At 32.5% G+C, this 22,905-nt stretch overlaps 1 protein-coding gene across 1 annotated transcript in view; it reads left to right on the top strand.

Moving 5' to 3' along the window:
* The window catches only part of LOC147075226 (uncharacterized), a 160,973-nt gene that overhangs the window by 129,379 nt on the left and 8,689 nt on the right, over positions 1-22,905 (top strand). The gene's annotated exons all lie outside the window — the stretch shown is intronic.

The following is a 22,905-nucleotide window of genomic DNA, read 5'->3' on the forward strand; positions in this document are numbered from 1 at the left end:
ATCGCTAAGTTTAAAGGCAGTCTGACGCTCTACAGTGATGTTTTTCTAATGGTGTTTGAGGTCAAATAAAATTCATTTGTGTAAGTATTTTTATTGATTTTTTAACACATCAAATTATGGAGTAGTCGCATATCAACATACAACAACCAAAAATAGCATTGCTCAACCTTATATTTAAAAATGGTAATAACCCCAAAACAATGCAGGCGACTTTTTTTACTACGTATTAGGACAAATTTAAGATGTGTGTTTATCTCATTTATTTGGTCGACCCGCTAGGCCGGGCCCCCTAGGCTAGAGTCCTATCAGCCCCCCTTGTGGGGGCCATGCTTTTAAGACCCGCCATAAATAGTGCACACTAATCTTTTGATTTTGACATGATTTTCTAGTGTGTTTTTAAATTATATATTAACATGAATTTGCAATAATATAGAGTTAAATTTTCAACCATATACATCTGTTTACAAATAAATAAAATCAGTAAGTAGGGTCACTCGATTGACTCAGTTAAAAATTTCTTAAATAAAACTGGGCGGTGGAAGACGATTTTCAATCAAAAATACAAAAAGATTTTACTTTTTCGAACGGCATGCGTAAATTTAATTCACAAAAAAGCACGCCAAAGATCGTTAAAATTCTTTCCGAATTCCGTCCGTTTTTTATGACACATTCCGTACATTGTAATGGTTAATATACGTAATTACGCACATTTTTGTCATTAATAATGAAATTAAATCTAATATTGTATTTATGGTACAGTAACCGACATAAACTATGGACCACTTTCGAATAGCGTCATTAATAATAATTTACTATCCGCAAATACTTTTACTTCTTGCAAAGTTGTAAGTAGGTATATAATAATAGACTGCAGTAATTTCAAAATTATTGTTTTACTTATAGAAATGCAATCTTTTAATCTCTGACGTCATATCCGAATTTTCTTTTTCGAGTGCCATATCCGTTATGAAACATCGGCGGGAAGTTTGACCATTTTTCCCTGTCTCTAAATATAAATTGAGTGCTGAGCTTATTGAGCAAAGATGTTATTTTTCTACCATTGCTTCGCTTATTCGATATTTTCCCTTAAGGCTAGCTGAGGCATGGTCTAAAAAGATCGTGACTAGGCGATGTGCGGATTGGGGTTGCGGGTGCAAATGACGCAAGCCGAACGAAATATAATTTATCATAAAAGTTCAACATGCGTCCTTTTTATGTTATGTTTATTATTATATTCGTAATTATAATAGTATATTCATTGACATGTTTTCTTTTTCAAGTACATGCGGAACGTTTTTTAGTCATCTTTACACGATTTAAGAATATTTTCATCCGACTCCATCACAAAAGAAATTGACGTGCGAACAGGTCGACTATCCCTCTCCGAATGGCAACGCGCCCCGATGCGGCCGAAATCTCGTTCCACATAGTGTTGAAAATTATTTGCCGTTTCACTTATGTACGCTCTTAAGCCTTAAATGATAATGTGCAGAAGTTGATATCTCTCGGGATGCCGCATGATATGGCCAAAGCAGTGACGTCCCGTGGGGATAGGCAGATCATGCGTTGCATAAGGATGGCACACTATAAAGGGCGGTGAATGAAGGAACGAATACAAACATTACAACTTTCGAGAGCAGTAGCGTTTACCCATAAAGCAAACGATGCTGTGACTTCATCAGAAACTATCGACATCGTAGTTTAAAAAATAGTTGATGCATAAAAAAGTGACAGTATACTTTCACAACCAACATTTTCACAAAGGTGCCTCCAAATCTGTCAGCGCCACATATATATAGGTACCTAAAACCACCGCTGTTTGAGGGTAGGTTTTGTCGAAGTGTTTTAGGTACAATTCGGTTTACAGGAAGCCAGGCAGAAACCGCGCCAATTTTTATAGCCGATATTGGCAAACTTCATGAATCCAAGAATGAAAACCTAACCTAACCTAACATAACAAATAATCCAGTATATCGGGTATTTTCAAAAATTGTTTGCCGCTGTCTTTCTGTAAACCGACAAGAGCCGTGTTTTATTTAGACATGAATTGGACGGTTTTTAAATAATATATGACCATATATTTCCGATACAACATTTCATGGTGCAGTGTGATACGGCGAACTGCATACGTACAATTTTCCGAACACGGTCATATACAGGGGACTTACGTATACCTAGTCATATTTTGAAGTTTTAGTATTCAGGTTTAAGCCCTATTCTGGTGATAAAATATCAACCTACGACCCATGACTGCAGCAGCGGGTATTCTACCAACATTAAAAAGATTTTGAGTTATCAACATATCGCTTCCTTATATAAAATTTGTTCAGCAAACATAATAGTCATTAGTTGGTTATGTATTAGTAATTTATCATTATATATTGCTTCTATTAAAAATCAGCATATATATAGATACTCAGAAGCCTTTTCATGTAAATATTATTATAATATATAACTAATTTATCATATTTTTTATTACAATAACTGCTACTAATAACGATTATTATGAAATATTACGTAGAACATAATCATATTATTAAGTCACTCATAAAAAAACTACAATGGTCGATTTTATTTAGATCAGTTGGTCAGAAAATCAATCATGCCGTGTGACCTTCTGACTTCTAAGTCAGTCTGCAATATATACAACGTTGTGAGAGATTGTACATTGCTGTGGTGAACTGTTTAAATAAATTTAACTTTAACTTAATAAAATTAAAGATTGTTTTAGGTTTTAGATATAATTAACTTGTTTTGATAGATAGCAAATCTTTGGTAGGTATTCAAGTTTTTAATTACTAGAACCTTACAGTGGCGAAGGGTGGAGGTAGGCTGTAAAGATCCGCCATAAATATTGCGTACTAAACTTTGCCAGTCACACGTTTTTGTATTCATTGAAATGAGACTACAATAATTTACACATGGTGTTGGTTAATTTTTAAAATTCAATTAAAACCTGTGAAACCAAGCCATAATAAATAATAGTCATAAAATAATCGTCCATCTACAAAATAGCTAAAATTATGCAATTAAATCATAAATAACTTTGGATATTTTATACCATAGAGGTATTAAATAAAAAGAGGGGCAAGGAATCTGCTTTCTCATACAACTGAATGAAGCAGGCCAACAACTTACGAGAAATAGCGACGCAATAAAAAAAAATGCAGGGCATTACGGAGGATTTACTTTGGTCATTATAACGTACCCATATAATATAAGTATAACTTAATGTTAACGTGGAAATTTTGCCGCAAATTGATTACCAGCCTGCCTCACCATACTTGCCTGCTTCACCATACTTTCATATAACCTGCCGCCCCTAGTTTTATACATAGAATAATATTTTTTATCTATGTATTATATTTTGGTTTAGGCAGTGCCTATTAGAGCAAATTTGTGGAGTGTGTTTGTCTCAATTAATTGTTTTAAACTTATACAAACAAAAGCATTCGATAATATTTTCACATATTAAAAGCAATATTTGATTTGTATATCTTTATTAATAATGATCTATTAATTTAAAGTGCACACCAATCGAAAGAAATTGATTAGAATTTCACATTATGAATCTCTTGAAATTTTAAACAAGCTTCTATTGAACTATTGAATTTTGCTGTTTAATAAGAAAATGGAAAAATCATTATATTATTTAAGCCCTAACGAAAATAATGATATATCCAACGGAACAAAGGCGCATTACATTTGCGGTAGTACAAATTTCACTTAGCTTATCTTTAATTAGAATCAAAACAAAGGTATGTAATTTAATATTAACATTATCTTATGATAGTATCAGAGTATCACTACCTAATGATTTCTATAGTCATGGATTACTATAAAAATGTGTAAAATAGTGTACATATTACAGTGGCGCACCCAGGGGGGGGGGGCAAGGGGCCCTGGCACCCCCCAAAAATGAACATTATCAGAATGATTTTAAACATTGAAATTGAAAGCCAATAAACTATACCTTTGGGCTTACTCCGGGCTTAGACAAATAAAAACACGGCAAAAAAATGATTTGTAATAATTCTCCAGCACCCTTTTTAAAAAAAATTCTTAGATTTTAATTTCTAACACAAAAATTTTGAAACACTAATGTCAGGTTTTTTTAGAAACACAATCCCTAATGGAACTGTCAAAAATTCTCGGTGTCCACCCGAATTCCGGAGTGGTGTAGTGGGGAGGGCTGACAGAGCTCTAGCCTGGGGGCTGTAATATTAGCTTTAAAATTGATAATAAATATTGAATAAAATAGATGAGAGAATGTGTGAATAAAAATATAAATTGTAGAAATTGCAAGTTAAAGGTAGAGCATGATTAGATTTAAGCGTGAATAGTAAAATCGGATAATTGAATTATTCAGGGCCATGAGATCGCGCTGACAATTGTATGTGATTAACAGAGAACTAGCATCTATAAAATATGTAAAAAAAGGAATTTAAATAGACTGAGAAAACTATGTATAAAAGAGACTTATAAGTGTGTGATAAAATTGAATTGATAAAAAGGGCGCCAAGTGCTGTCTAAGTGTGTACATAATTAAATACCATGTAAATAAAGAAAACACTAGATTTAGAGATAACAATAGTTGTTTATTATAGGCAAAAAAAACATTAAATTTATTTTGACAAGTATAACAATTGAAATTAAGGAGACTCGGTGATCTTTTTTATGCGAAGACATGCTATTCTACAAAAAAACATTATAAATAAAAATAATAGGGTACTCATCTGCTCTGCATCCCTTCAAATTGTAGACACTGAATTTTAGAAATTAATGTTAATAAAAGTTCAATAAAGTGAAAGAAAAACTGATTTTTATGTGGCCGGCATCCGTCCGGCCATGTACAAAAAGTAGGTTAAGTTGAAAGATCCATCCAGTTGAGAAGTCAGGGTAAAAGTGAACGAGATCGATAAAGGTGCAACCCTCCTCCGCCAAAGTACAAGTAGGTATCAGCAACGGCCGCAGGGTGGGGGTTTGTGTGAAAGAGAATTGATCTTGCTTCCTCTTCTATCGGTGAGAATTTACCTACTCTCAAATTACGTATAGGTACGTATCCACAACGTGACAACACCCCTTTTCCACTCAAAGAAAAAAAGATTGAACTCCTCCCAAGGTTTCCATTGGCAGTCAGCTGTTCATGGTGTGACTTATCGTGGTTGAATTTGCCCACGGCTTGTCAGCATCTCGACCATTGAAGTTCAGTTGCCTCTGCCGGAGTAGCTAAGTAGTAGACCATCGTGTGATACACTGACCCAAGATCAGTAGTGGAGAGCAGTTCCTCATCTTGCAGACTGGTTTGTTCCAAGGGCTTGTCTTTCTTCGAAAATCTTTGAGCATCGTTTGAGAAAAACATTTAGACGGTTTGTTCACTTTGGATTCTTTTCACTTAAGGAAATTTCGTTCCTTATTTTTTCACTAAAGGAAATTACGTTCCTTGTTTTCACTTTCACTGAATGTTTCTTCAAAGGTAAAATTGTCATTTTCACGTTGAGAAAAAAAAAATCTTGATGTTGATGATAATGATAGCAAATACCAGAAAGTAAAATTGATCACGAAGTCTCAAAAAGTCTCAGAAAAAATAATAAAATTATACAGTAAATATACAAAAATTCAAAAACTTATGCTAAACAATACCAATACAATTTATACATGTTGTTAGTCTGACAGCATAGCAAAAAAAAATGGTTTTAAGTTTTCAAATAGAAAACATTTGCAAAAGATGATAAATGATTCGTCAATAATAAAAAGCTTTATGAAGAACAAGCAAAGATAAAATTAAAGCGTAGTAATAAGTTATCCAATAAATGAAAGAAAAAGATACATAAGCAATTTAAAATAACATCTATCAGTATGTCCATTTCCAAATTAAAAAACTACCAGCAAAAAAAATACTATTTTTAATTCAGTCTTCAGTTTAATACCGTTACGTGATATCGAGAACATTAATTAATTTATCTTTAAGCTTGCCATAGTTTATGACATTCTCATTTAATCGAGTTGACATAGCTTTAAAAAAAAAAAAAGGAAAATATGTTTACAATTTAGTAAACTGATTTGACAAAATAGCTTACCTTTTAATGGTAATACTTAGGTAAATACATTACATTAAGTAGACAATGTGATATTTAAAATAATACAAAATCTAGTATTGCACAAGCAACATCATAATAATAATGACTTATACAACATAAAAGTTTAAAGATGTAAAGTATCAAGTTACAATTCTTTGATAATATAAGTAATATTTTACAAAGAGAAATGCATAGATAAGTTTAGATAAAGATAAGATAACTCTTGGGAAGTTGATTTAGTGCAAAAAATTGTGTTGGTATAAAAAAAAACAGAAAGCGACCAAGTCAATTATTGCGTTAAAGATTAGTTATTAATAACCAGTAGATCCTGCGATAAGCACATAAGGATAACAGGTGGAAAAAATAATAACATAAAAGATTGAAGCAGTACAATGAAATGCATAAAAAGAATACAAGCCACTGCCACAGATAAAATTCCTACTTCCCATGAATTTCTTAGTTGCTGGAATGGTGTTCACTTCAAGGTTTTCACTCAACGGTTATATACTATCTCACTATTTGTAAGCAGTCCGTACATTTATAATTAAAATTAAATACAATTGAAATTTCAGATCAGTATGCAGACTATTCTGTTTATCCCACGAGGATACTAACCCAGCGTGATAATGCGTGGAAATCTTCTACGAAACGTTATTTAGAAAAATGATGCACTAAGAAATATCCAGTCACAAATCTGCCTACCACAATTTCTCTACATGAATCTACTAACAAATAATATTAGGCTTATTAGCGTACTAATAATTATATAATTTACGATTACTGTTGATAAAAAAAAAAAATCTAAACAAAAAAATCTAGCTTTAATGTCTTCTATTCGCGTTTCTATGCTCCTTCGATGCCACACCTTAACAGTTCTTTCTTCAAAGTTACGCTAAGTTTTATACAATATACATGACTGAAGGTTATTGTTCATTGTATATCCATCAGAAGTATCATGTAATATCTTGCGATAATTAACATGACACTACCAAGGGTAAGTTCAAAATTGAAAAACTAACTTAATTACTGCAAAGTCAAAGTAGACATCAAGCTTGCAAAGGAAAACAAAGAGACTTCTCTATAACGACAGATATATACTTTCTTGGACTCACTTTCCTACTTACTAAAATTAACCTAATGTGAGACCATTCATGAACACAAATGTGAGAGAATTGCGAAATAAACGAATCTATTGAGAAACCATAATAAACGAGAGCTGCAACATGGCTACATCAAAAACTACATCGAAAGCTAGTGCGAAATTACTATTGAATACCACCAACGATATCCATGGATAATTACTAATTCAAGTAAAACCCATAACAAAACAAAGAATTTACTCATGTTTCGAGAATAAAGCTAAACAAGCCAACCACTATGCTTTCATGCAAAGAAAACATTCTGAATTTAGAGCCCGTTACGTGACAAATTCATTCATAAGATCTGCTTCTTCTCAACCTTAAATAAGAATAGTAGTGCAATAGCTTATGAAACTCATGCCATAAGACTAATGACTAAATAGAGTGATTGGGTAAAGCTCCTCACTAAATGTTCCCGACCCAAATCAAAGTATCTGTGAGCGACACAGATAAACTACAAAGTAAAGGACCAATCCTAAATGTCCGCGACTTCGCAGTTAAAGAGAGTATGGAGATGTATGAAAATAAAAGTTTTGCATAGAAATCATCCACAATAGAGTAAGATTGAAAAAAAACTAGACCTCTGAACTTATAGTCACTAACACTTACTTCCTATCAAATACAAGCTCAATTTTCATTTAACAAAAATAATTAATAATACTAAGAATAAAAAATATAACCCTAAAGTGAAACCAAACCATTTTGCAGATTGATTTAACAAATAAGATAGTCAAGTAACAATAAATTACAAGAATAATTCTGTACACAGTACAGTTATAAAAAGAGAAATAAAATAGAAAGAAAAAACATGTTTTAGTGTGAAAACTGAATTGTCCTTGCAAGCATTTGCGTAAAAGCCCTCATGACCACAACCTAGCAAAACTTAAGATTGAAGATGTTGAACGTCCTCAACCATAAAGTAATAGACACAATTAAAAAACAGGATTGCATTTGGCTGTTGACCACTGGAATACTGCGACACAAATCTCTGCAAGCCGACATTGCTTTTCATCCAATAAAAGCTTTCAGTGTTGTAGTTGTGAACCTTGAATGAGATAAAACAATTATGTAGATTAAAATTGTCACAACATGTTGAAAGAATATTTGAAAACATATAATGTAATTTGTAAGATTTTGTTTTAATCTTTATTTTGAACAAAAGAAATCTCGATATCAGAAGAAACGTATAATACTAAAAGATAAAACTAATTGGAAAAGAGAAAAAAAAGTAAATGTACTATCTTAAATGCAATATTTTAAGTAATTCATACGTCATTTAAGTATATTATTTACAATACAAAATTACAAAATCATCATACCTAATTTAAACACAAGTTTTATAGAGCAACAAATTTGTAAATATCAGTTTCGATGTATAATAAGAGCATAATTAATCATGATTCATGAAAATTTGCAAAAAGAAAAAAATATATATGACATTAGAATCATTAACATAGATATAGATAAGAATAAACTTAGTTTCTAGACATGATAATGGGTAGAATCACCCCCTTCGAAATGAGTTTGAAAAAAAAGAATGAGATTGAGCAGAATATTTTCTCATTTCGAAATATTGAAAAAAAAACAAAGGTGTCATTAAATTGGGTCATATTTTCTATTGTCTTTGAGTGACAATGTTAATTCCAAGATTAATAAATGCAAATTAGGTGATTTGCTTAGTCAAAATTAAAAGTATTTTGAAAAAAAAGAAAGAAAATGGTACCAATATTAACAAGCACACAATTAAGTAGAATCTCAGCTTTAAGAAAAAAAAAAAATTTAAAGTAGTTAGTCAAAAACATTTAAATTGTATTGTACAATTTTAACAAAAAGTGAAATTTAAAAGTAATGTGCATGAAAATATGTTATAATTAGATTGAATGAAATGATTAATAGTAATTTAAAAAATATTATGCTGATTTGGCAATATCTTTAATATGAAATTTCCCTATTGGTTTGAGATTTTTATCTCCAAGCAAGTAGATAAGAGGCGAAATTTTCTTTAAAACAACATTTTCCACGAATCTCGGCGCCAATTTACTAGAAAAATAATTAGCTGCCGATGATTGCACAAAGTTCTTCCTGTATATGATGTCTCTTTGTGACGAGTGTACATTCATATTAATTTATAAGTATCTAACTTTTTTATAAACAAATAACAATAGTTATTTCAAATTTTACGATTTGAGCTCTACCATATTTTACGTGAAAATATTAAAATTGCACAGAGAGTGCTAAAGAGTAAAAACAAAATAATATTCAAGATAAGCTTGTAGAGATATAAGAAAATGTGCGAAAATAAAAAAAGAGAGACGAGACAATCGTTTTCAAGTAATAAAAATCTAGATAGAAAAAAAATAATATTGAAATATTACTGAAAAAATATATCGAGGTTCTAATCGATGATAAATAAATTTCGAAAAATAAAAATCGAGATAATCCATAAAAAATAAAAAAATTGAAATAATAAGTAAAATTGTCTAAAATGAACGAGAAATTTACGAATCTTTAGGTGTAAAAAAAAAATCTCCGATACTTGAAATTGACAGAATAATTATGATAAAATTATGAGTCAAGTATGAAAGATGACGAATAATAATCTGTAATAGAATTTAATCAAAAGATGAAAATATTCAAAAAAATCAAGCAGACGTAATAAAATTACAGTAAGTATTTATTTTAATAGTCGTTGAAGTAGTGATGAATCTCAGGTTTAAGATTAAAACTGAGACTATTTTATTTTAAAGATTAACATAGTGAAAGTTAATCACTGGCAACGAATTAATAACATCTGAAAAGAAATAGTGATGATTTAACCAGTTACTTAGCTTTTCAATTATATCCTCTGTGATATATTGAAGAAGGTATGTCGAAGACCAGACATTTGTCCTCCCAAGATTGAAGAAGACAATCTTGATTTTTTTTTTTAAATCCTCTTTGAAGCGTTCATCAGAATCCCATATGATACAATCGAGTCAGTAGGTATGTATGCCCACGCGGCATAATAATCATCTGAAAAAATATTCATGTTATTTCCATTCTAAATTGACTAAAATTGAAAGATGTGCTGGACTAACAATGTTATAGCATTTAAGCTTTGTATTTGAGAAATAAACTATAAGCAAATTAAAAAAGTTAAATAAAATGCTTGTATTTTAAATGATAGTTAATTAGAATGCAGAGAAAAAAAATAACTCTCCTGAGAATCATTGTAAGCAGATTGTGGAAGTTTAAAAAAGTAGGTTTAACCACTGCATAATATAATTATATTTTTGTAATAGTAATGAGAATGCTTGAAACTTTATACTGAGCAGTTTCTATTGAAATAATATAACCATTAGCTTATTTTAAGTTACTAAAGTTTACAAAAAACAATTTAAAATCTACTAGAATAATACAAAGATTTATGTATATACACTAGGTAGGTAAAATTAATGTATTTTAAATGTAAAGACATTTGCTTAAAAGAATATTAATAAAACATTAACAAGAACTGGGTTTTGTGAAAACCGATAACATCCATTAGGATCGGATATGGTCAAAAGAAAAACCGAATGTCTAAATAGGGGTAATTAAAAAAGGTCTAAGTAAACAATATAATAAAATATCGATACCTAGAACTAAGTGGTTCAAAACAATAAAAATGCAGCAAATTTCTCCAACTGCAATAAAAACAATACAAAACCAGAATACTAAGAAATACCCGTAATAAAATCGAGGGTTTTAAACCTTGAGTTAATGTGTTTCTGTGCAAAATAAACTGCATTTTAAATAAAAACACATCCGTTTCAAATATTTAGAGAAAGCAATAACAATAAAGTTGTAAAAGTCCCAAAACTAAATTGGGGTGCAATTAAGAGGGTCTAGAGCCAAATGTGACAATAGGCTAATAAAAATAAACCCACTACCTAGAAATGGTAAAGATTTTAAACAATAACAAATAAATGCGGTAAATTCAAAGAATTTTCTCCGAAGTGCCGTAAATATAATTGGAAAGCAGATAAATAATATTATTTAAGTGAGAGATACAAAAACTAAACAATTGTTAAATGTGGAAAAAAAAACCAAGGGTAAAATACATAATGACGGTTTCAAATTACTCTGAAATGCATAAAGTAGGTAACGACCTTGTTTACTATATTTCTATAATTCTATCTTGTCCCTGCCTAACTACTTGCAACAAAATGTTAAGAAGGTTTTATACCTGAAATGGGTTTTTGGAAGTAATAGGAATATACCTACATGAATGTTTTCATAACTACACATTTTGACAAAAATGACGGTTATTAAATTTTAACATTGCCTTAACAACAAAAACTTTATGAAAAAATAGAATGAGATCTACGGAAATAATTTACGCGGGAAAATAAATTCATATACCTACCTACGTAGTTTAGCTAAAAAAATTACAGTCGAAATAATAAGTGAAAAATAATCAAAATGAATTGACAATCCGCCATTACAACAAAGCTATCTAACTATGATATTAATTCCTAATATAATTAAATGTGGACACATCTACCACTAAATTGAAACTTACTAAAAAGCAAATTAGAAACATTTGTAACAAATTGGATATTTAAAAAAAATATATTAATACCTACTGATCATGCCCTATAATAGAATATCAGCAAGAAAAGATGATAGACGATGAAATTAATTCTGTTTATAACCTCATCTAATATTTAATTGAGAAAAGACTAGGTCTAGTAGATATTCTTATCTGCAAATCACTAAACAATACCCTCACTGACGCTAAAATTGATTAAAATTTTAATAACTAAGCTTTAATTGAAACTTTTAAATATTAAACTTATTCAAACAGAAGATTTATCTAATTTAATATGACACTCAATAATATAAAATAATCACTGATTTTAAATAATAACTAATAACCAGAAAAATAACCACCAAGCAGATTTTGCAATGAACAATGCCGCAAGCTATCTACAAACCATGCACTTTTTATGAAAAATAATTACTGAAAAGAATATAAAGTTCAAACATAAGATTAAAATAATAGTTCAAAAACTTACCAAAAATCCAACCACTTGTAGACACTAAGCACAATGGAAGCTAGTATAGAAAATATATTATAGAGTAGGTATAGATAGTATAACACAATTAAGTTCTGAGATATTGACACTTCGAAAGGTAAGACTGAAATGAAAGATGCGAACTGCCCCGTACCTAATATACAGTAAAAATGCAGTGCCATGTGGAGAAACTAAAAATCTGCGTTCGAAGCATCTACGGCCTCAACAAACAAAACTATATGAATTTCGCTAAATTATTGATATCCTCTATCAATATTTAATTGGATGTTAGAAAATAAACGAACAATGTAATTAATATAAATAATCAAGCGAAGATAATACAATGCACTAACTTTAACATAACATGAATTAAGTATTTTTGGCTAAGAAAAAATATATAAACCTAGCATTATTTATAAAATACAAACTAATGCATCTATAAAATAGTTTCTAACCAAAATTTGAGAAAACACAGAACCAAAAACTATGTTTAGATAGGATTTGCGGTCAAGCATTTCATTTTTCAACGGACATTCATGATATTCATAATTCTAACAATTCACTAAGAAAAAATACTATAACAGATTAAATAACTAGATTCAAATGCCGTCGGACATGAAAATTTTCTGACTAACAAACCTAACAATATAGATTATAAGTCTCCTTCTAAACTACAATATTCCCAACAAAATTATATATACACTGATTAAAAAACTAGTATGATGATAACATGTAATAATGCATTAGTAAAAAAAAATACAACATAGAAAATATCTAAGCGAAAAAATTAGCACTGCTGAAATAAATATACAAAAATATAGATTACAAAATAACCTAACATAGTAATTAAAATATCTATCTCCGCAAGCAAAAGATCACATATCATCCGTTTTATAAGAATAAAAGAAATAATTTAAGAGAATAAAACAATTGACAAAGCCTCAATTAAATTAAATACAAGTTCCACTGAAAAATCACACACAATTGACAATCGATGTTAAAATAGTTCAACAATCGGTCCTAAGTTGTAGCGCCAATTGTAATATTAGCTATAAACTGGATTATAAATATGTGAATAAAATAGATGAGAGAATGTGTGAATAAAAATATAAATTGTAGAAATTGCAAGTTAAAGGTAGAGCATGATTAGATTTAAGCGTGAATAGTAAAATCGGATAATTGAATTATTCAGGGCCATGAGATCGCGCTGACAATTGTATGTGATTAACAGAGAACTAGCATCTATAAAATATGTAAAAAAAGGAATTTAAATAGACTGAGAAAACTATGTATAAAAGAGACTTATAAGTGTGTGATAAAATTGAATTGATAAAAAGGGCGCCAAGTGCTGTCTAAGTGTGTACATAATTAAATACCATGTAAATAAAGAAAACACTAGATTTAGAGATAACAATAGTTGTTTATTATAGGCAAAAAAAACATTAAATTTATTTTGACAAGTATAACAATTGAAATTAAGGAGACTCGGTGATCTTTTTTATGCGAAGACATGCTATTCTACAAAAAAACATTATAAATAAAAATAATAGGGTACTCATCTGCTCTGCATCCCTTCAAATTGTAGACACTGAATTTTAGAAATTAATGTTAATAAAAGTTCAATAAAGTGAAAGAAAAACTGATTTTTATGTGGCCGGCATCCGTCCGGCCATGTACAAAAAGTAGGTTAAGTTGAAAGATCCATCCAGTTGAGAAGTCAGGGTAAAAGTGAACGAGATCGATAAAGGTGCAACCCTCCTCCGCCAAAGTACAAGTAGGTATCAGCAACGGCCGCAGGGTGGGGGTTTGTGTGAAAGAGAATTGATCTTGCTTCCTCTTCTATCGGTGAGAATTTACCTACTCTCAAATTACGTATAGGTACGTATCCACAACGTGACAGGGCCCGGGCTGTGGGGGGGCCGGCGTGTCGGGTTGACCAGATAAGTGAGATAAACACACATCATAAATTAGCTTTAATAGTAAAAAAGTCGCCTGCGGCGCTATTATGCTTCATGGCCATGAACATTTTCAATTACTTATATAATTGTGCAATATATTTTTTGATTATTATGTGTCGATACTCGACAGCTCCATTATTAAAGTAGATGTATTAAAAATCGCCAATAATTCACTGTATAAGTACCCTTAATTTGAACTGAAACACAATTTGAAGAACGTTAATGTAGTGTTTCACACTGCCTTTAATCTTAGCGGTAGGTAGGGGGCCCGCCAAATATCCTAGCCTGAGGGCCCGTTTCAGGATGTGGGGACCATGGTGTAGGTACACCGAGTGCAATAGACAAAAGACCGATAAACGAGAAATTAGGCTGTGAACGAGAAAAAGATCCTATGGGACTAATTTACATTCTCCTCCTTGGGCCCCTCCCAATATTAAATCCTGGGTGCGCCACTGACATATTATATGAAATATGTAGGAATCGGTGGCGTGCATGTTGTAGATCAGTGCATGCCCCCCACAAGAGGGGGACTGCCAGGGCTAATTGTAAGGCCATCCTCCCACGGCGCAACTGAAATCTGATGGAACTAGTTTGTGAAGGAACTCATAAACTGACCAATGTGATGCTTCGCACACGGCGCTACTGAAACCCAGTTGAAATAATAATCACATAACCTCAAACTGTCAAACTCAACTATCAACCGTGTTGTACAAAAACTGATAACACGCGCGCTGCAGCGTTTACATACGATTATTTTGATTTTCCAATTAATATTTAACCAATTTTGGTAAGAAAATATGATTTTTCACCGAAATCTAATGATGTTGGTACCACTGTTTTACGGTGACTGGAAACTTCAGAGACCGCGCGACTAGCATGTCGCATCTCTTCGCGACCGTTTTGAAGCTGAGAGATTCCAGTCTCGCCGTCAGCGAGCCGCCATTGAAATACATTAGCTAGATACTGGCTATAATTTTAGTTTCAGTTCCGACGGACATAAGTTGCGCCGTGGGAGGATGGCCTAAGAGTAAATGTGGGTTAAAGTAAAAAGAAATTCGCTCGCCTTTACCCTGCGAGTATGTAATAAAAGTAGTACCCCACCATCATCCTTTACAAACGACTACTCAGTCCTGGGTAAAAATAGAACAAAATGAGACAAATAAAAGTGTAACTGAATTAGGGCGTGAGAACTGTTTTCTACGCGGTAAATCTTGGTACAATCCGTGCAACTCGAGATCCCAATATTTGTAATTTGAAGGCGCCATCCTAATCTATTCCATTTGGGCAAAAACATAACAGGGGATAAATCAGGAAATAGTAAAAATAAAAGATTGTTTAAGTAGGAGCTATTCCATAAGCAAACAGTTATATTATAACATGAAAGTGAAAACACCATGGTTGGTAATTACAAACAGGCGATGCGATGTTAACGAACAAATAATTGTACCGGCGAGGCGAGACGACCAGATAGGTGAGATAAACACACATCAAAAATTTGCTTTAATAGTAAAAAAGAGGCCACTATTAGACGAGTAGAATCAATAATATTATTATTTAAAGTTATGTGGTTGTACGATACAATTTTTAATTTTGTATCAATACTCGACATCTCCATAATTCAAATGGATGTATTAAAATGTACAATGAAACACTAAACATACACATTAATTTTACCGCGTACACCATTTGGAAAACGCTACTGCGGCCCTATGTTAGAACTTGCGAGTGCAAGCTTCCCGGTCGACATGACGTCATATGACATCATTGTGACGTACTACCGGAGTGATAATAGCATTCGAGAAAATAACGCTGCTCAGACAGCGGCGTTATTCATTGTCACCATACACATATAGGTGTTTCATCATAATAATATCTACGGTGAGCGCTGTGCGCTGGGCGGCATGCCTCGAGCGTGTATTGGCTGACGTCACAATTACGTCATGTCGTCTGGTGACACACGAGTCGATAATTAGGAAACTGTAGAGCATCACACTGTCTTTATCCTTAGCGATAGGTAGGGGGGCCCGCTTCACAATGTGGGGCCCATGGATCAGTGTTTCTCAACCATTTTACACAAGCCGGTGAAAATATTTCGCGGACCGCCAACGCGAAATATAACGCGTGGTAAAATATTTTGTTTATTAGTTTTAAAATATTGTAGGTATTATAACTGATGGACATAACATACGTATAAATAGTGTTATAGTAGATTGTAAATACAAAAAATATATCCTACTATGAAACTTCTATAGTTAACAGAAATAATCAGTAGGCAGGTCATGCGTTGCATATGGCACACTATATAAGGCGGCGAATAAAGGAACATATACAAATATTACAACTTTTAAGAGCAGTGGCAATTTTCACAAAATACCTATCGACATATTAGTTTAAAAAAATAATCGACGTATAAAAATTCCTGACAACATAACTATTATATTGTCTTGTAATGCGATTTATTGCACAGACAACATTTGCACAAGGGTACCTCCAAAACTGTCAGCGCCATAGAAATCCACGAATCTAAAACCACCACCGTTTAATAGTAGATTTCGTGGCAATGCTCTAATTATCAGTAGATGGTGTGTATATAAATCTAAAGAATTTTTGAACATACATAATTATTTTGAAAAACACTTTCTGAGAAAATATATTATAACCAATAGAAAAAATAATAATAAAAATACTAATTGCGACAAATTTTAACTATTGGCCACTTTTAATACCCACTCATCAGCGCTCTTCTAAATCAAAAAAAAATTGTCGCAATTAGTATGTCACCGCGTAGCATAGAGGTAATGCGCGGATGGGGCGTAAACCCGGGAGATGCAGGTTTCGATTCCCTGCCGGGGTGGCTTACTTTTTTCAAAAAAGATTTTTTCTATTGGTTATAATATATTTTCCCAGAAAGTGTTTTTCAAAATTATGTATGTTCAATAATTGGAATGGTACATTCTTAAATCTTGTGAATTATTCGTTGAATAAAAGAAATAGTTAATTAAAGAATTTTTGTGTATTTCTCTGTAAGGTAGCCAAAAATAAATACCTAATAAAAAATGTACTTATGTAGGTACCTAACGAATTTCCAGATAATTTAAAACTAAAAATGAAAGGGGGTGGCATTCTAAGTCGCACTAAGGGCGGCACTTTTCCTAGGGACGTCACTGCCAAAATTCAACTTTACATGCCACTTTTGCTACCCTTATTTTTTGGATCCTTACAACAATGTATATTGCAAATAGGTAGCAGGTATGTTTGTAGGCATTCTTATAGGGTATCAAGGAAAAGGAAGTCAATTTATAATTTAATTGTATCCACTATACAAAACATTTTGTAATGCAATCCATTTCTCTTGCCGGTTTTAGCGCAGTCTTTTGAAAAATACCGCTCGATTCGATTTATATCATTATAGTCAACAACTGTGTCTAGTTAAAAACAATATTGTGCAATGCTGTGTTCACAGAATTTCGCGAATAAATTCGTATCTTGGTTCATTGTCACTAGTACAACATATGCTATTAAATTACAGAATAACTAATTAATATTTGAATTGATTAATTTTCTTCTCACTGGGTGGTGAATATATAGACGCCACAAAAATATGAGTTAGTGCTATAATGTGGTTCCCATAAGAATCAATTTGTTAGGAAATAAGTGAACGTTACCGCCATCTATCGTTGTAAGAACCAACCCACGTTCATTCATCTATGGACTGTTTCAATTTTGCAACAAAGATCCAATCAACATTTTTTGTTAAAGAAATGCATTAATTTCCTCAGATAAAGCAAAAGTGAAGAAGTCAATATAAATAAATAATTACTTACAACATTTTTGAACCCCCAAAATATTTGGTCATGATTACCACATTGTTTACCACTTAAAGCTTCACTCAAAACTTAAAGGCTCTTAATCTCTGAAGTAGATTTTTGTGGATTGGTACTTTGTTGCATAAAACCGTCCAATTAAGGATATTCTGTATGCTAGTGTGTGACAAGTATCAACATACAATAATCAAAAATTGAATCGCACGTTTATCCTACTCATGGCCCCCAGACCAGGATGTTTGGAGGCCCCCCTACCTATCGAAAAGATGGAGGGCAGTATCATTTTTAGTTTTCCCCAAATGATATTCCGTGAAACCCCAGGGTTTTTTGAGATCGAATTAAGAGTTTTTCGTGTATTTTTGTAATTTTAAATGAATCCAATTGATTTATTGAGTTGTCGACACTCAGCATCATATTATGAAGCACTAATCGCCACCCCCTTTGTGGTGGTCAAGTAACATGCAGCCTTTCGACATACCTGTTGGATAAATGGCCATTTTTATATTGAGGAAACACACTAAAAATAATTATACAATAAAATTCTACACATGAATTATCATCTACTTATATCAATCTTCATAACAAATCAAATTGCATCGCACATCATGTAAATATTCTTTATATGAAGCATATAATAGCGCTTTTTTTACTATTAAAGCAAATTTGTCGTGTATGTACCTATATCTCACTTAACTAGCCACGCCGGGCCCCCTAAGCCCAGGCCCTCAGCCTAGAGCCCTGTAAGCCCCCCCCCCTTGTGGGGGCGATGATCTCACTTATCTGGTTCCTCCTGGATCCAGCCCCCGGGCTAGAGCCCTGATGAATAGTTATCTCGGAATAAAAGTTCGAAAGTAACTGATTCGCAACCAGTGCTCGCGTAGGCTTAATTTCAGGAATCCATATTGTAGATACATACATATTGGTATTTTAATACGTCCTGCCAACTGCCAATTTATATACAACATTTAGACTAATTAAAAACAAGTTGCTAATTGGTCAACTATCTCATGTTTAATTGATTACAACTTCCGATTTCCCGCTATTTAACATCGACTTGTGGAATTGGGTTCAAATCCGATTGAAATAGTAAATGTCACTCTGATAATGTATTTGTATTTAGTATAATTAATTGTATTTAGTGAAAATCTTGCTACGTGAGTATAGTTTGCAAGCATGAAATTGAGCATAAATGGACCGCGTTATGCATTAAGCCGCGTTGACACGGTCCAAGTACGATCCAAGTAGACTTGGATAGGAATAATTAGTATGAAGATGTCTCATCCAAGTGCTACAGCTCCATACTATTTATTCCTATCCAAGTTAACTTGGATGCGTAGGACGCGGTCCAAGTAGCTTGGATAAGAATAATTACTATGAAGATGTCTCATCCAAGTGACAGCTTCATACCATTTATTCCTATCCAAGTTAACTTGGATGAGTAGGACGCGGTCCAAGTAGCTTGGATAGGAATGATTAGTATGAAGATGTCTCATACGAGTGCACTTGGATAGGAATAAATAGTATAAAGCTGTCATTAAGGCGAATTCACCGCCTACCAAAGGCATTTAGCGAAACTCTGCAAAATTTACAATTTGAGATAATTTACATTTTAAAGTGTAAAACACATTCAATACGTGTAATATGTAAAAACATTAAAAAGTTAATTAATATTTCAAAGATAAATTAACAATAATTAACAAAAACGTGATAAAATGTAACATTGTTTAATACAGGAAACATTGTTTTAATGTATTTTATATAATTTATTTAAAAAACACATCAATTTGTATATTTTTAAAAATTAAATGTAGCTCGAAATTCTGTTTTTTAATATCAAATCAAGCTGCAATATTGTGACAATATCAAAATAATACTTCGTTTACACGTGCATGGATTTACTGCTGACAGTACGTATTATCGCGGCCATAATAACAAAATTTACGCGTAAACACGTATTGTCATGCAAGTTGTAAGATTGCATGCACGAATCAAAAAAGTTCGGAAACTTATGAATTTTCACGTAATATTTGGAACTTGTGCGATATCTGCGCCTGCGCCGTAGGACGATAGTGGCGAGGTTGGCGGCAAAAAAACGGACTACGAGTGAATTTTGAGGTTAACCGATTTTTACGATCTGTTAAACCAATAAATGACAACATCGCGTCTCGCTTACTATTGAAGAATGAGATCGGAGAGACAGTCAGCACTTTTACGTGTGTTATTGTCATGATAGTTTAAAATACTCACTATTGCTGCAAATAAATCCATGTACTTGTACAGGCGCTATAGATTCGACCCCATTGAAGCAGATAAAATAGGTCCTGATTATTATCAAACAATGAGGAATAAGTACTACACATTATTTATTGTGCTATAATATGTATTTTTAAAAGCTTACTGTGACGTCACGTCATAGTAGGGATTCCAATCCCGGGATCCCGAACTATTTTCAATACCTATGAATCCCGGGATTGGTAAACATAATCACAAAACTTTCGGGATTGATTTTTTATCAATTTTTATGGAAAATAAAGTAAAAGCGGAAATATAACAGAAAAAATACTTTTAATAACAAATAACTACATTAGAAATAAATTGAGTCTGAATAAAGTTTGACTTGTTACCCATGTGTAAGTTGCCAATTCATTAATTTTTTTTACATAAATTAATAAAAATGAGAAAGTTTGGAAAAAATAATGCTTCGCACTTCAACAAAGTAATTCCACCACGATCTCATACGTTTTACGGCAGTTTCATATCTGGCTGACTAATTAGATTTATGAAGCAGAAAGGCCATACACCATGATTTGCTTTACTATTTTAAATCTCGCTAACCCATTCATTAAGTCTTTACTATCAGAAACAGCAATCTCGTATAATATAAACACAATATTAATTTTACAAAATTTAATCATTAAGATTTATTTTTGACCGATTTTATCAATGTTATTTGTATATATAAAAAAATTATATTAACTATGGGAAAAAATGCCAATCCCGGGATTGTCAAATTGTAATCCCGAAATCCCGGGATCAAAATTTTGACTCGGGATTGGATTCCCTACGACCTACGTGATAGTACGCGGCGTGAATCTCAATATAATCACAACTTCATCCGTAAAGGACCAATAGATTGTTATCATATTCTACTAACGTCTACACGTAAATATTGAGATTTTCTGTGTAATATTATTACAGTGTAGTGTCCTTTATAAAAATTATACATATGTATTGAAATACTAATTGAATGAATGAACGGGTGCGGTAAGTGTGTTATTTATTATACCGGAAGATTATAAATTATAACATAACACTTTGATAGCTGACTAATCAATAATCATCTGACATTATGTTTCAAAGTCACGTCTGTCGAACGGCGGAGCGATGTTGCGATGGTCAACTTTCACGACCATTTTTGTAAAAAAAATCCATTCCGGAACATAGTTTATCGGTGTGGCTTTATTCAATATTTATTTTATTTTACAACGGACGGCGTTTTAGACTATTAGCTATTATGGTTCCGGAAAATATCCGGTATTTTAATACGTAAATATTTTTATGATAGGTATTTTGCCAAATTTTGAGAATCAAAGTGTAGTTCTACCAAAGCGGTCGCGAACCTCTGGCACGCGCAGAAATTATGCTGGCATATTATGAAAAAATAATAAAATACGGCGGTCGTCATGGTCCAGTGACCTCTCATCCGGGGATTCCGGGTTCGACCCGGTGAGGTCACAATATATGTACCTATGTTGTTTTCTAAAAACTTGGCTATTGTCATAGTTTGGCTTATACTGCTAAACTACTGTTTTACTACACTACTTTCATCGGGCCTCATGACCTGTTGTAGTGTTAAAAAGAATACATGTGTATAAAATGTAGGAAATAATATATTACAGTGTCTTGGAATTTTATAAGACTGACGATTTGTAGCATCTTGCAAATTTCTTTGGGCTCTTTTATTTAACAGGCAACTTAGTTTACTTTAGAAATGTTTAAAACTGTTTACATAATATGGCACTTTATTAAAGCGCAGCCAGCAGTGCTGCCTCCTAGCGGAATAACGATGCAAACTTAGTCTATTTATCTTATAGCTGTGGATTTGCTTGGTTGTCTTGATCCAGTTTTTTTGTTGTGTTTAACATTTTTTTCAAGACGTACCCAAAAATGAGTAGTGAGATGTCCGGGGTTCCAGCGGCTAGCTCAGGTGTCCATCGAACTCCGGATTCACAAAAAAAGATATTTTAAATTGAGGAGAAATTAAATAAAGCCACGTCTGTCTCGTGCGTAACTTGGTATTATCTTATATTTTAAATTTTCTTTACAGGTTTATATATTTAGTTTTTACAATAAGTTTCGCAGGTCCGTACGTGTTGGAAAAGGGACGCTTACTAACTTTCTTCTTTTCTTTTTAAATTTCCCGTACCCACGCCGACCAGCAAAAAGGAATCTCGTGATTGGCCAAATTTTATCGCGTGATCCTTTTGATTTGACGAATCACGAGGACCACCTCGGCGCAGGCGCGAGGAGATTTTAACGTTCCCGCCATGCGCGGCAAAATTTATTATATTTGAATACTTATATTTAGTCTTAAAATTATTCTAAAATAGTCTATAAATTAAAATTATAAATTATACTTTAAAATCTATCTTAATTACACCTCCGCCCAGTAAGTGATTTTCACGCACCGGACGAAGGCCTTTACTCATGAATAAAAAAATACTTACGTAGTTGAGCAAGGAATCAGATTAGATGTTTTATGAAGCTGTTTCTAGAGGTCAGGGTTACGTTTCGACTTATGACTACTAAATGATTATTTTACACCGGGAGAAGCCCGCCTGTAACAGGGGTGTATCAGTAGGTAGGTA

The sequence above is a fragment of the Rhyacophila brunnea genome, unplaced genomic scaffold (genome assembly GCF_057557595.1).
Source record: "Rhyacophila brunnea isolate RB1 unplaced genomic scaffold, BYU_Rbru_1.0 scaffold_15, whole genome shotgun sequence".
Taxonomy (NCBI): Eukaryota; Metazoa; Arthropoda; class Insecta; order Trichoptera; family Rhyacophilidae; genus Rhyacophila; species Rhyacophila brunnea.